Source organism: Borostomias antarcticus (assembly GCF_949987555.1).
Source record: "Borostomias antarcticus genome assembly, contig: scaffold_60, whole genome shotgun sequence".
Taxonomy (NCBI): Eukaryota; Metazoa; Chordata; class Actinopteri; order Stomiiformes; family Stomiidae; genus Borostomias; species Borostomias antarcticus.
In genome coordinates, this window is record NW_028175837.1 from 646,648 (window position 1) to 662,528 (window position 15,881).

A 15,881-nucleotide genomic window follows, 5' to 3' on the forward strand; every position below is an offset into this window, starting at 1 on the left:
TCCTATCCCCACTGCTATCCTCCCTCAGCCTCACCACGGGAGCCTCGCGTCCTATCCCCACTGCTATCCTCCCTCAGCCTCACCACGGGAGCCTCCCGTCCTATCCCCACTGCTATCCTCCCTCAGCCTCACCACGGGAGCCTCCCGTCCTATCCCCACTGCTATCCTCCCTCAGCCTCACCACGGGAGCCTCGCGTCCTATCCCCACTGCTATCCTCCCTCAGCCTCACCACGGGAGCCTCGCGTCCTATCCCCACTGCTATCCTCCCTCAGCCTCACCACGGGAGCCTCGCGTCCTATCCCCACTGCTATCCTCCCTGTACGCGCAACTGTGTAGCCACCTACGAGTCCAACTGCGTCGTTAAGTTCGCTGATGACACAGCTGTGGTAGGCCTGATCTCCAACAACGAGAGGACCTACCTGGTGGAGGTGCGGTGCCTGACTTAGTGGTGTCAGGACAACAACCTCCATCTGAATGTCAGTAAGACGAAGGAGATGACAGTGAAGTAACATTTCACTGTATATTGTATACTGTACAGTACTATATACATGTGACAAATAATATCTGAATGGCAGTGGACTATGAAGCAGGAGAGGATCTACGGCCCTGTAAACATTGATGGGAGTGGGACCCCTGTGGAGAGAGTGGACAACCTCAAATATCTTGGTGTCCAGATCACCAAGGACCTGACATGGACAAAACACATGGGCTGTGTTCCGAACTGCATACTTCCATACTATATAGTATGCCAAAAAAGGATGTAGTGTGTCCCAATACATAGTATGCCACATGCAGTATGGCAAAAATACCAGGATGTCCTACTACATCAGGTCATATTAAGCAGTATGTAAGCCAGCAGACTTTTCTGGCTATTCTGACTCACAAAAACACAAAACGGAAATTACACCACATGTGCAAGTACACCGGAGGCATACTCAGTTGTGGACGAATGTCACTTTATGGACTACGACGGATGTGGTCAAATTTCAAGGCGCAATGCTATGACAAGGTAGTATGTCCCAATGGGATGCGTACTGTGTGTAAAGTACATACTTTCTAGGGGCAGCTGTAGTACGTGCTGGTAGTAAAAAGTAGAAGTATGCGATTCGGGATGCAGCCATATTGACACTGTGGTGAGGAAGGCAGGACAGAGGCTGTTCCACCACAGACATCTGAGGATATTCCAAGTGTCTCCCCAGATACTTAGGAGTTTCTACACATACAATTGAGAGCATCCTGACTAGCAACATCACCGCCTGGTATGGGAGCAGCACCATGCAAGGCCAGAAGGGACTGCAGAGAGTGGTACGGTTAGGTGAATGTATCACACGTCAGACCCTCCGACACCTCAAAGACATCTGCACAAGATGATGCAGGACCAGGGCCAAGAGAATCGCAAAGGACCCCAGCCACCCGGACAACGGCCTCTTTCTCCCTGCTCAGGTCAGGCAGGAGGAACCGCCAACCGCCAAAACCAACACGGAGAGGCTTAGAAGCTTCTTCCCTCAGACCATCAGGATCCTGAATAAGGAGACTGCTCACTCTACTCGGCACAACTCAGTATACACTCAGTGCACACTTTATATATGTAGCCTATCTATGGAGTCAAAATGAGGCCAGAAAGCATTGTAAACGTAAGTGAAGTATTGTAAACGTAAGTGAAGTATTGTAAACGTAAGTGAAGTATTGTAAACGTAAGTGAAGTATTGTAAACAAAAAATATATAAATTATTACTTAATTATTAAAAAATAAAATAAAAATTGCATTTACAATACTTTTTTGCGTTTACAAAACCTTTTCTGCGTTGACAACACTTTTCTGCCTTTACAATACTTTTTCTGCGTTTACAAAACTTTCTTGCACTGCAAAACATTCTGGCCTCTCTTTGACGTGGGGGCGGGGTTAGATGAGTGGCATGTCCAGAGAGGAAGAGGCGGGGTTTCGGGATGCCCACCGCCATATATAAATCAAAACCATAGAAGAAGTCCAAAAAACGTTGAGCAGCGCTTATATGGCGGTGGGCATCCCGAAACTCCGCCTCTTCCTCTCTGGACACGCCACTCATCTAACCCCGCCCCCACGTCAAAGAGAGGCCAGAATGTTTTGCAGCGCAAGAAATGTTTTGTAAACGCAGAAAAAGTATTGTAAAGGCAGAAAAGTTTTGTAAATGCAGAAAAGGTTTTGTAAACGCAAAAAAGTATTGTAAATGCAATTTTTATTTTATTTTTTAATAATTAAGTAATAATTTATATATTTTTTGTTTACAATACTTCACTTACGTTTACAATACTTCACTTACGTTTACAATACTTCAATTACGTTTACAATACTTCACTTACGTTTACAATTCATATGTTTTTGTTTACAATACTTCACTTACGTTTACAATGCTTTCTGGCCTCATTTTGACTCCATACCTATCTATACTCAGTAGAATTTACGCACATTCTGTAAATATATACTGTATGCATACCAAAATATATCTGGATGCAACCTGGTCTCAACCGGCAGACTTCAGAATTCGACGTTTGTCCATCGCCTCCAAACGTCATTTCTAGACGGCATCATACAACTCCAAACGTCATTTCTAGACGGCATCATACAACTCCAAACGTCATTTCTAGACGGCATCATACAACTCCAAACGTCATTTCTAGACGGCATCATACAACTCCAAACGTCATTTCTAGACGGCGTCATACAACTAACGTATATGCGTGGAGGCGCTCGGGTAGCGAGCATTGAGCAATTCCCCTGCGCGCCCGCCCCCGCGCCTCCAGGCGTGCGTGCCCGCGCAGGGGTATTGCGGGTATTGCGATATGCGGAGCGCGCCCACTAAACGCCGTCCGAGTAGCTCCACTCCTGGGTCCAGTTCCTTCCTATAGGGGGAGGCTGCTAAATCTGCTCAAAGACGCCACCTGGCGGTGGTGCATCACTAAAATGAAATAACACCCGTCTGAAATCCCACGATACTGCGATGGTGAACCGCGGGATGGATCATTTCTAACTACTCCCAACTGTAACGCATCCCGTCGTCTTTCCCCAAAGGCAGCTGGGAGTAGACAGTAGGCAGCGTGCATGGGAGGCGCCACAGGGACCAACCAAGTGCTCCTGTCTGTCTTTGTCACGGATGGACAGCGTCAGCAATCTATTCTTCTGCATGTTTTTCGATTTGGCCAATTTGTGAGGAAACCCTTGCGAACATAGGGAAAACATGCAAACTCAGCACAGAAAGGCCCAGGACCTTCTTACTGTGGGGCGACTGTAGCCTACTGCGCCACACGTGAGCAATTTTGGGGTCCAGTGTCTTGCTCAAGGACACGCGCCACCGCCTGGCTGGGATCGAAACGAGATCGAACTAGGATCGAACCGGGGTCCTGTATAGGAGTATCAATATTTCAGACTGACCACCAGAGGGGAGCAACGACTACCTCTACCCATTGCATGATTTCATATTGGGAAAAGTCGATGCACTTAATTGACAAACACTTTCAGCAGATTGTACACTCATACGGTCCAGCTTGATTCCAGGTTTAAAACTATTTAATGAAGGATTTTCTGAAACATCAGTGGAATGAATGTAGGCAAAATTCACTTCCTGATAAGCTATATATTGCTGCTACTCTCTTCTATTCCGATAGTGATATATTATTGCACTGGTAGCCTACTCCATGTATCGTTTTTAATTTTCTTCTGAGCCTTTCCACGTGCACATTGTAAATGAGACCTCTCTTAATGTCTCAATGGGCTCCCCTGGCCGAATAAAGGTAAAATAAAAAAACGATAACGGAAAAACGTTTCACTGCTCTTTGTACTTACTATACTGTAATGTAGCATGCGACCAATAAACTTGACTTGTTTATCTCCGATTTATTTGTACTGGATGTATATACGTACATATTTGTAATCTATTCTCTACTATACTGTACACATGCTGTACATCTATCTGTCTGTCTGTCTGTCTGTCTGTCTGCCTGTCTGTCTGTGTTCCAGTGGGATTTGATGACTGCTCGGGCCGGACCAGGTTCCTGTTTGACACGGATGACACACGCTTCAGGGTGGAGCCAGACGGCACCCTGAAGCTGAAGAGGGCGGTGACGCTCCACTCTGGACACAAGGACTTCTCTGTCCACGCCTGGGACTCCCAGGGGAGGAAGAGGACTGTCCTTGTGAGGGTGCAGGTGCATAACAGCCTCCATGGGTCACCAGCCCAGGGTCACCAGCCCAATGAGGTGGATTCTGTCACTCACACACAGGTGGGACAAGCCTCATTCTCTCTCACACACTCTTTCACTCACTCACTCATCCACTCACACACACACACACTCACTCACGCACGCACACACGCACGCGCACACAGGTACACACACACACACACACACACAATTTTAGATATTTCCTTGGTACGGCATAACTACAGGCCAAACACCACCCCCTGATGGATGTGTGAGAAATTACAGTTCTCCTGGTGAATTGTAAATGGAGTGTTTTGTTTTTGCAGTCAAGTGAGACATTTCTGATTGTTGGTGTTGTCATGTATAGTATGTGTTCATGTATAATGTGTTTTCTACCCTGGTGCCTCTGAGAGAAAGAGAACATCAGGTTCTCTGTCTGATGTTGCTGGTTGTTCTCCCAGGCTGTCTGATGTAGGCTAGCTGTTTTCTCTCAGCTGATGTAGCTGCTAGATGATGTCATACCTGTCTGTCTCCCCAGTCTCCAGAGAGTCCAGCAGTGCCTGTGCTGCTCTTCCCCAAGGCCTCTGCAGGCCTGAAGAGGAGGAAAAGGGTCTTGTGCTTCTTTACCATCAATTTCCTTGAGAACAGTAGAGGACCCTTCCCCAAGCATATGGCGCAGGTAAGATGGAGCAGACTCAGGTATTATACAGGACACTGAATATTCTCCAAATGAAATCCGACTCGGGAAGTTCGGCCCTGCATTCTCATACGTGTAGGCCATTCTGTGACTGAAGTGTATGTGTGTGGGTGTGTGTGCGCGCGTGTGCGTGCACGTGCATGTGTGCAGACTCGATCAAGCAACGATATGGAAGTGACGGTCCACTACAGCATCGTAGGCCCAGGAGCAGACCAGCCTCCTGAGGGACTGTTCATAATTGATAGGAACTCTGGCGTGCTGTACGTGACGCAGCCCCTGGACAGAGAGAAGCAGGACAAGTACAAGGTAGGAAACCTGGGGAGGAGACATCTTACTGGTTCACTTCATAGATATGGCATGTCCTGTTAGGGTCACAATTCCATTACAAGACGATTTTGATTAGATTATGATAGAATTTTGAATTTAAATATTCAATTTCTACAATTTGACTGCAGTAACCTATTAAATACATCCCAAGCACAAAATTGTAAAAACAGGACAAAATCCTAAAAAAGAATTATGAAAGAAAAAAAATTTGTGAATTTGTGAATCGATCGGTAATCATAGAGCATAGAATCACGGTTTTTAAATGAATAGATTTTTCCCACCGCCATGTCCTTTGCTTCTCAAAAGAACTTAAAAGACAACCACTAATTACCTCTACCCTCGGGGGTTATGTTTTCAGTGCTGTGGATCCGTCTGTCTGTTACGCAAAAACTACCACCGATTTTCATGAAACTTGAGAGCTGGAGAGCACCCCTTCAGCTGACCCCAGCTGTCTCAAACCTGCTCATAAATTACACTGGTGATGCACCACCACCAGTATCATTTTTGACGTCAGTACCCTAATGTCACTGTACATGCTGACGATGTACCTCATGGGACGGAGCACTGCGATCTCTGTGCCCTTCTAGTTTAAAACTGGAACGCAAAAATGTTAAACTTGAATTAACCTTGCAAATGGCAAATGGAATGCACTTATATAGCGCTTTTATCCAAAGCGCTTTACAGTAGCCTCTCATTCACCCATTCACACACACATTCACATACCAATGTCAGAAGCTGCCATGTAAGGTGCTAGCCTGCTCATTGGGAGTAATTTGGGGTTCAGGGTCTTGCCCAAGGACACTTCCACATATGGACAGGAGGAGGCGGGATTCGAACCTATGACCCACCCTACCACAGCCACAGCCGCCCTGAAAATGAATTTGTAGTTTAGCTGTGTGTGTTTGTGTGTGTGTGTGTGTGTGTGTGTGCGTTTGCAGGTAACAGCCCATGCTGTGGCTGAGGGGGAGGGCATCTCTGAGGAACCCATGGACATCATCATCAACGTCATTGACATGAACGACAACAAACCGGTCTTTACAATGGACCCATTCCTAGGGACCGTTCCCGAGGCGTCTCCTATAGGTGAACACACACCATCTGTGTACAGTAGCTGAAGGTAGATTGCCAGGCTAGGAGACAAATGTAAATATAATCCCCCCACCACCCTACAGGTTTTGAGATTATTAAGGTGGTTGCCATGGATGCAGACGAGCCGGGCAGTGCCAACTCAGACGTCCGCTATGAAATCGTGAGCCAGGAGCCCAAACTGCCCAGCCCCAACATGTTCACCATCAACCCTGTGAGCGGAGGCATCAGAGTCAACGCTGCCAACCTGGATAGAGAGGTGGGTGCTGGTCTGGACACTGAGCTAACGACACAAGAACAACCACAGTTACAGAAACATGGGTTAAGCCCAGAACCAGAACACAGGTGCTCAAGAGGGCCCAGAACCTGGAACTGTCCTCCCTGTAGCTTCTCCATGTATCACTGTGACCTTCTCTGACACCACACCTCTTCTGTCTTCCAGAACTTTCCCAAGTACACGCTGGAGATCCAGGCGGCCGATATGGAGGGAACAGGGCTGACGACCCGAGGGAAGGTCATCATCACGGTCAGCGATAGCAACGACAAAGCACCGGAGTTCGTGCAGAAGTCTGTAAGTGTACCGGAGAGATTGAGCTGTGGGCTTGGGTGACCAGAGAGGGATGATATTGGTCAACAAACTTGGATGTTGAAGTTTTACTGTCCAGTTAAATGGTTCCTATATAAACCCCCTCTTCTCCCTTTCCTCCTCTCTTCTTTCTCCTTCTCTCCTCTCCTCTATCCTTTCTCCCTCTCCTCTTCCCCCTGCTCCTCTCCCCTCTCTCCTCCCCCCAGTACACTGCGACGGTGCCAGAGAACCAGGTGGATGCTCTGGTGGCGAAAATGCAGGTAACTGACGGTGACGAGCCCCACTCCTCTGCATGGGCGGCGGTGTTCAGCATCGTGGAGGGAGACCCTGACGGACTATTCAGCGTCACCACCGGAGCCAACAAGCAGGAGGGGATCATCACCACAGCCAAGGTAGCCTACACTTGATTCAGCTCGCACACTCTCTACACTCCACTCCACACAGCTCACAAAAAAGTAATTCTCTAGCATTGGCTAACTAGCTTATCACTTAATATTAATCAACTAAGATGGGTATGTAACGACAGTTTCTCCCAGCTAGAAGGCAACTGCTAGGCTACTATACTGATGTAGCTAGCATGTACCCAATTCAAGAAGCTGCATTTCTGAGCACAATCATACACTGAATAGCCAAAATGACAGGCACATTATTTTAGGAAAGGTGACTTAGACCTACAGTAGCTAGCAGATGGTCTAGCATTACGCTAGGGTAGTTGGCTAACGTTAGCTAACTTGCGCTACCACTGCAGAATGGAAGTTGGATGGAGTAAAATACATAGATATATGTATACATGGATATAATCATTGGAAGAAAAAATAAAAAAAATAATTACAAGATCTGTAAGTAGTTAATCGCAAATTGATCGCGCATCCATTTGTTGCTGGCAAAAGCTCCCAAATGAAGATATTTCAATCCAATTACATTATTGTGGCTTTGTGATTGTGCAGAGCAATGCCCTGCGCCAGTGGGCTACTTCCATTCTTGTCGTCATTTCCGTGTCATACAGCTGGTGGATTATTGTAACTACGGTGCCTCTTGAAGGTGGCTTGTAAACTGCATCAGATGAAGCAATTTGAAACGCCTCCATTAAGCCCTTGTCTTCTACAGTTGAAATTGGTCTCCAGTCCACCGCAATCCACTTTGCGATGGAGTTTGTAAATTTTTCAATTTTTCAAGGTAGACTTGTTCATTCTGAGCCTGTTCTCAGTGAGCTCTTATTAACTGTCCGATCTGAGAGTTTTTTTTTTTAAGTAAACTTTCCGTTTAGAGGGCAAAGCAAAGTCTGATTATCCGCCTCCAAGTTTGTTTCAAGGCAAAGATTTTTAGGTGTGACATACGCCGTAGTGTACGGAGTCATTCAGGTCCAAATTAAGTTTGTCGCTTCAATGCAAGCCCCCAGGATTCGAAATCTAAAGTGAAGGCCTATTGAACCGCGCCATCTTGGCTAGATTTGTAGTCATTTGGCTATTTCCGGTGACTTTTGACTTGCGCAGTTGAGCTTTTCTGTCCGACGCGCGTCCACGAAAAAGTTCACCTTTATGTGAAATGTAGACGCACGTTCCCGGCTCTCTCGGCTCTCCCCGCTTTGATTTAGCAATGAAAACCGGCTTGCATATTAACCTGTTTTTGTCAAATATATCCATTGGAGAAATTATTTTTTCATCCAGGCATCTTAGTTTTAACAGGTTAAATATAACGGAACATGTTTTGTTTGCTAGTAGATGGTATTCATTCCGTTCGCGATAACGTTATTGCAGCCAGGCTAAATTCCTCCAGGGAGCCAGTGACCGGCGAGTTGAAGAGCTTCACTCCCCGCCAGCAGGAGCTTTGGCCGCGGCTACCGCATCTCGGATAACCCGCTGAGTTCGTGGCTGCTATTTCACATTCGCCCTTGATCAGGTGAACTTTTTCGTGGACGCGCGTCGGACAGAAAAGCTCAACTGCGCAAGTCAAAAGTCACCGGAAATAGCCAAATGACTACAAATTTGCCAAGATGGCGCGGTTCAATAGGGCTTCATTGTTGTTAGCGGTCAGTGAATGGAGTGGCTGTATCCAGTTCTATTAATACATCCATGCTTCAATGTTAAATCAGGCAATCATGCGGCAACTGTGCCACGAAATGTGGATGAAATCGATGAATGCGATAAATATGACTTAATTTTTATGAACGCATTAATGTTTCCTTAATTAATCTAATTAACGCATGAAATTGACAGCCCTAATCTAAACGCTAAATACCATTAAACTTGTCAACCACAGCGGCAATGTAAAGCCAGATGATTATTCTGTTCAAATACCTATTCACTTTGCCGTTGTGGTTTCCAGTCTGAGCGGATCTGGATCCCCTTGTCCGAAAACTGGCCCACCAATAAACCCATGATGCGAATGCGATGCGGCAAGAACTTCTTCTGGAATAGACTGCGTTTCCCCTAGGATTCTTTTCAAGGGGGGCGGATGGCCCCCGAAACTACTAGTGTTGTCTCGGGGTGGGCATGTCACGGATACATGGTGTCAAGTGTCGTTTTAGACGCGCACAGTAAGGCGTTTATCGGTACATTTTTCTACACTGAGCTGAAATGGAACGAGTAAAGACTGGCGAGATAGACAGGAAACCAAGCACTGAACAGTGGATAGAAACCAGGCTCTCCCCCGAACTCACACACTCTCTACTGTACACACTCCTCACCACACACAAACTACAGTACATTCACACAAACTACAGTACATACACAACTCTCACACATCAGCCTGGTTTGTTTGAACAGATTTTTGTCTCTTCTTACAGGCATTGGACTTCGAGAAAAACCCTAAATACACCCTGTTGGTGAATGTGGTCAACGAGGTCCCGTTCGCCACGCGGATGCCCACCTCCACAGCAACCGTGATAGTAACCGTGCAGGATGTGAACGAGGCGCCGGTCTTCAACCCTGTGGAGAGGCTGATAGTGAAGAAGGAGGACCTGGCGGTGAACACCAAACTGGTGCTTTACACAGCCACTGACCCCGACACGGCACGCAAGCAGACCATCACGTAAGACTGAAGATACACACACACACACACACACACACCTAACACCTTAGACGGAAGACAGACATACACACATACCTAACACGCTAGACGGAAGACTGTCATACACACACACACACACCTAACACACTAGACAGAATATAGACATACACCCTAGACTGAAGACACACACACACACACACACACTTAACACCCTAGACTGAAGACAGACATACACACACACACCTAACACCCTAGACGAAAGACAAACATACATACATTGTGATTGTGTAGAATCAGGCACATTTGAAATTTAGAAGAATGTGCATCCCAACCAAGAATAAGTCGATACGTACAGTACAAACTGTCAAATGAGAAGAATGTACGACAAGTGGGACTCATTCCTTTTTTATGAATCCATGGACGCGGATTTACACTTGTTGTTCTACTTCACGTAACCCCAGGGGCGTCTGCTCTAAACAGACAATAAATAAAGGCAGTGTTAGAAGTTAGAACTAACTGATAGCAGATTAAGGGTATTCCAAGGCGGTAATGTTGCACTGTTGAGTCGCGAATCGAACTGGACATGGACTCATGATGACTTGGCTTTCAAACAGCTCTAACATTAGAATCATCCTGGTTCTAATAGTTCAAGAATCATCTAAGAGGATAGATAGACACATAGACGTAGGTAGGTAGGTAGGTGGGCGGGTTGGTGACAATCTTATTAATTCACGAAGAGAAATTCAATCGTCACAGCTTATAGATACCCTCGGTGTTGGTGGACAATTCCAGAATGGGATAGGTTTGATGTGGGGCTATTCCCTGTTTCTCCCCTGGTCTAACTGAGGGTTCCCCCCCCCACACACACACACACACTCTCCCAGGTACAAGATCCAGAATGACCCGGCTGGCTGGTTGAATGTCAAAAAGGAGACGGGCATGATCACGGTGAAGAGCCCCATGGACCGAGAGTCTCACTTTGTGACCAACGGAAAATACATCGCTCTCATCGCCGCCATTGATAACGGTAGGTCTGCTGTCTGTCCTGGGCACGAGTCCAGACACTGCTAAGCTGACGTACAGACAGACAATGCTCTAGTCTAATCTAACACCCAGAAACGCATTGGAAATGTTGCTGCACTACTCTGTGTGCACACAACTTTCAGTTTTATATATACTTACATGTTGAAGTTTTTTTAAATTTTTATCTTAAGTGAAAGGTATTTGAAACGCGCAGATAATTTATCCGTGTTTCACATGACTTTAAGTAATTCAGCCAGGTGAACACTCACGTTTGGAATTATGGGAGGAAGTGGGGTTTAAATTTGGTAATTTTTTTTTTTTTTTATGCGTTAGTCTCCAGATTAATCGTGAGTGTTAACGCATTAACGTTGACAGCCCTAGCTTCTGTACTACTTCAGATCTGTCCCAAATTGATCGAGTCATTACTATGGAGTCATTACTTTTCACCTGTTAATTGATTAGAAATCTTATCAAGTTTCCATTATTTTACTCTCACTCATTCATCCATCTATTCATGAATTCATCCGTTCACCCCCCAGATGAGATTCCAGCCACAGGAACGGGCACTCTGCTGATCCAGTTGGAGGACGTGAATGACAACGCCCCCATTATCCAGGAGCGCACCATCGACGTCTGCAACAAGGAGCCAACGCCCCAGCATCTGACCGTCACAGACAAGGATGGGCCGGGCTTCACCACTCCCTACACCGTCAGCCTGGAGGGGATGTCCAATACCGACTGGACCGCCCGCATGAATGAAAGCAGTACGTACTTGGGGAGAGGTTACACACAACACAGGCATGCGCGAGCCTGCCTACAACTGGGCCTGGAACTTCGAGGTTGTTCTAGTCATGTGGTGGGAGAATAACAACAAATCCCCATCCATTTAGCTGGTCTGGTATGTAAACAGTACTGTGTGTGTTTTTCAGAGACGGGCATCATCCTGACCCTTAACAGTGCTCTGGAGCAGGGATACTACACCGTGGTGCTGAGGGTGTTGGACAACCAGGGTTTGGAGCAGGACAGCACGCTGCAGGCCCACGTGTGTGACTGCACCGGCGGGAACTTCGAGTGCCAGCTTATCAGGGAGGCCTATGTGGGGACAGTAGGGACACCGGAGTTCGTGCAGAAGTCGGCATTCGTCATCAATTCAATCAACATCCCTGAGAAGGACAGAGGGCCCTTCCCCAAGATGATAGTGCAGGTAAGAGGGAGCAGCCTGAGGTATTATAGCTACTGGACAGGCCCTTCATTATTTGAGTGTGTGTGTGTGTGTGTGTGTGTGTGTGTGTGTGTGTGTGTGTGTGTGTGTGTGTGTGTGTGTGTGGGGGGGGGGCACGCATTTATGTATACATAGATTACGGTCCATGCTATGGATGTGGTGTTGGGTATTGCTGAGAAGCCCATTGACATCATCATCAAAGTTACCGACATAAACGACAACAAACCTGTCTTCACCTCAGACCCCCTCCTAGGGACTGTCCCTGAGGCTTCTACTATGGGTGAGAACACGCACACACACACACACACACACACACACACACACATACACATTACTCATATACACATTCTAGCTGAGCTCAGCTGACAGTGAGGGTTGAGTTGAGCCTCTGAGCCTGCAGATCTCTGTATGTAGTTGCAATCAGATGAGAGATGGTGCATTGCCAGGATAGGATAAACCAGTCAATTTAATACATTTATCTCTTTCTCCTCTCCTCACAGGTTTTGAGATTAAGAAGGTGGTTGCCACGGATGCAGAGGAGTAGACGCTGGAGGTCCAGGCGACCGATATGGAGGGGCTGGTTAGCCGAGGGAAGACCCCTTTCCAAGATGGCTGCTTGCATTGTCTCAGCTCAGCGTTTGTACTGTATGCATTTCAGTTTATTTTATAGGATTTTTAACAATTTCCTAACTTCTGGACAAAGGTTTATGCTGCTGGTATCGAATGGATTGAAGCATGCTGATGGAAATGGTTAAAGAAATGTCTTTGGGTTAATCTGATCCTGTTAAGCTGTTTCTAATTATGTGTGGCTCCTGTGTGGCTGTCAGGGTTCCTGGAAGGGAAGGTTGAGGCAGAGGACATGTCTCCCAATCGATAGATTTACATGTCCATGGGTTAAGGGTGTCATTCTCTAGGTTGTACGAAAACACCAACTGTTTGGGGCCAGGCGCCTCAACCCAATCTTGGTTGCAAGGCCGTATTTTGAGACCAGAGAGACAGTTTTTTCAGGAAGGAAAGGGGTTGTGGAACCCCCCCCCCCCCTTCTCCCTTCTCTAATGGTTAAAACCACTGCTCAGTTTGCATATGCTTTGATTTGGGGTAGACAGCGGCGCAGGCAGGGAGCCAACACATTAGACTAGATGCCATCGCCTTTTGTATTCTTATCTCCTGTAATAAACCGCTTTTGATTGTCGCTCAAATCCCGTGTTGGAGAGATTCATTTTTGGGATCCATCAGAACAAAGGGACACTGGACTGTGTGGTATTGTGAGAGATTGGGTGCCGTCTTTTATTGAGATCAAAACACAACGCAGAGCCAAACAAGGACATCATAAAAGACAACGAAAGTCAACAATGCTGTCTTAAACCGAGAATTGTGGACTACTTACCTACCTTACTTACTTACCTACTACACCTATTTTTGGGAACTGCCAAGGTGCTATACTCTTGAGTGTTTGCCTAGAGAAGTTGCTTCCAAACACAGCTACCATCTACCTTCTGTAGTGAGGCTTGCTTTAAGCCTAGATCTACAGCAGTTGGCCACCACCATATGAACCTGCTCTTCTACCTGTTGTAGAGTGGCCCAGCGCTCTACACCAACGGTCTCCGGTCAGCCAGCCCGGCCAGCCCAGCGGCCTACACCAGCGGTCCCTAGCCAGCCAGCCAACGCTAGCTGTGTCAAGGGGGAGGCAGCGACTAGCAAGCCTATTCCTCAGCTCATATCAAAGATCGGGAAGAAGCCCAGAAACCCGATCATGAAGAGACACCGGACTTCACATATCTTCAAAACACTCAATCACGCTAAGTTAATTTGGGATCCTAAGTTCAAAAACAAAGGGCTACTCTGAGGTCACCTTAATGTTCGCAGCTTGATGCATAATCGTAACCAAATAGAGCATATGTTATGCAACTCGAATATAGACATCATAGGTTTGTCTGAGACTTGGCTAAACAGCTCCTCCCCTGAAGCCGCTGTAACCCTACCAGGCTACAGTGTCTTCAGGCAGGACAGAGCCGAGGGAAAGGGTGGGGGGGTCTTACTGTACTTGAGAAACACATTGAAATGCTCCCAACTCAGTATACCTGATGGGGTTGAGATTGAGTACATTTGTGTTAAGGTTGCACTCTCTGAGGAAATGTCTTTCATTATCATGTGCTTGTACCGTCCACCAACCGCCAAACGTGTTCTACACACAGTTCAAAGCTCTCCTACAACACTTCTCTAATAAGAACGAAGTGCTTATAATGGGCGACTTCAATATCAACCAGGATATAAAAAGCATTAGGAAGGCCCTCAAACAGACCACTGATCACTTTGATTATTCCCAGCTGATAGAGCAGCCGACCAGAATAACAGGTAAATCCAGCACTCGGATTGACCTGTTGTTTACAAAAAGACCAGAAAGGGTGGTGAAACCCACAACCTCTTGACAGGCATATCTGACCACAATGCCTTTTTTTTTTTTTTACAAGAAAACTGCAGGACAAGTTTCTCCAACTCCCTCTCAAAGGACGCGTTTCTCCAACTCCCTCTCAAAACCGCCCAATCTGGCACCCTTTTATGAATCTGTACCTAAAAGTCAAGAGCAGAACTTAGCTTCACTGGGCCAAAGTCTTAGTCTGTGAAAACACAGATCTTGCCTGTGGACTTTTTAATGAGTCTATTAAGGAGGTTGTGTCATCTTTCACCACCAGACCTTAAAAAAAAGAAGAAGGGTTCATCTCTTCCTTGGGTTGATGCTGAATGTAGAGGGCTCATGTTGAGTAGGGACCTGTTGCTGAAGAAATCTCTGAAGTCTGGCCTCACAACTGATCGCCTAAGATTTACAGCAATGAGAAACAAAACAGCCCAGACCCTACGTAAGGCTAAAGCCAACTTTTTAATTAATATCATCAAAAGTGTGCAGGGAAATGGCAAACTCATATGGCAAAACATCAACAAACTTGTTGGCTGCCAAGACAGACAGGGGGAACACAAGCTGGAGCTCAGTATAAATAACATCTTGGTCCGTGATCCCATCACTCTGGCCACCGGCCTGAACTCCTTGTTCTTGGAGTCTGTGAATGATATAGCCCAGCGATTTCCTCTACCTGCTTGCTCTGATAGTCTAATTAGCAGTGATCAGTCAGCCTTCAGAATTTCTGAAATAACAGAAGTAGAGGTAGCCAGACTTATTGCTGGCCTAAAAGGGTCCAGAGCTAAGGATGTGTATGACGTCAGTACTGATTTTGTAAAAACACACAGTGACTCTTTGACGAGTCCCATCACTCACCTGATTAACCTATCAATCAAGCACTCCGTTGTCCCATCAGTGTGGAAGGTGGCCGCGGTAACCCCTGTCTTCAAATCCGGAAACAAAACCGATATGACATTGGTTACTACTATCGTCCAATTAGCATCCTACCGACAGTACCTAAAATTGCAGAGAAATGGGTTGCCTCACTACTCGTGGAACATCTGAACAAGGGAGACACTCCTCTGCATCCTCTGCAGTTTGGTTTCCGCACCCACCACTCCACAGAAACTGCTATGTCTGTATTCATAGAAAAAGTCAAAGGCCTGTTAGACAAGAACTCCTACGTGGATGCTCTTTCTTGATCTAAAAAGGGCTTTTGATACGGTTGACCATCAAGTTCTTCTAGCTAGGCTAACTAGCTAGGCTAACTAGGAGACAACTTGCTACAGTTGATAATGTAAAATCTCCAAGTCTTGACTGCAATGTTGGTGTCCCACAGGGCTCAGTCCTCGGGCCGAT

At 46.5% G+C, this 15,881-nt stretch overlaps 1 pseudogene across 1 annotated transcript; it reads left to right on the forward strand.

Annotated features, from left to right (window-relative positions):
• Window positions 1-582: 582 nt before the first annotated feature.
• Window positions 583-12,671, forward strand: LOC311329133 (B-cadherin-like; annotated as a pseudogene). Its single transcript has 14 exons — window positions 583-712; window positions 3,996-4,258; window positions 4,716-4,856; window positions 5,025-5,180; window positions 6,140-6,284; window positions 6,374-6,550; window positions 6,651-6,858; window positions 7,080-7,265; window positions 9,659-9,903; window positions 10,767-10,909; window positions 11,445-11,669; window positions 11,835-12,109; window positions 12,308-12,407; window positions 12,628-12,671. The product of its transcript is annotated as a B-cadherin-like (transcript).
• Window positions 12,672-15,881: the final 3,210 nt, after the last annotated feature.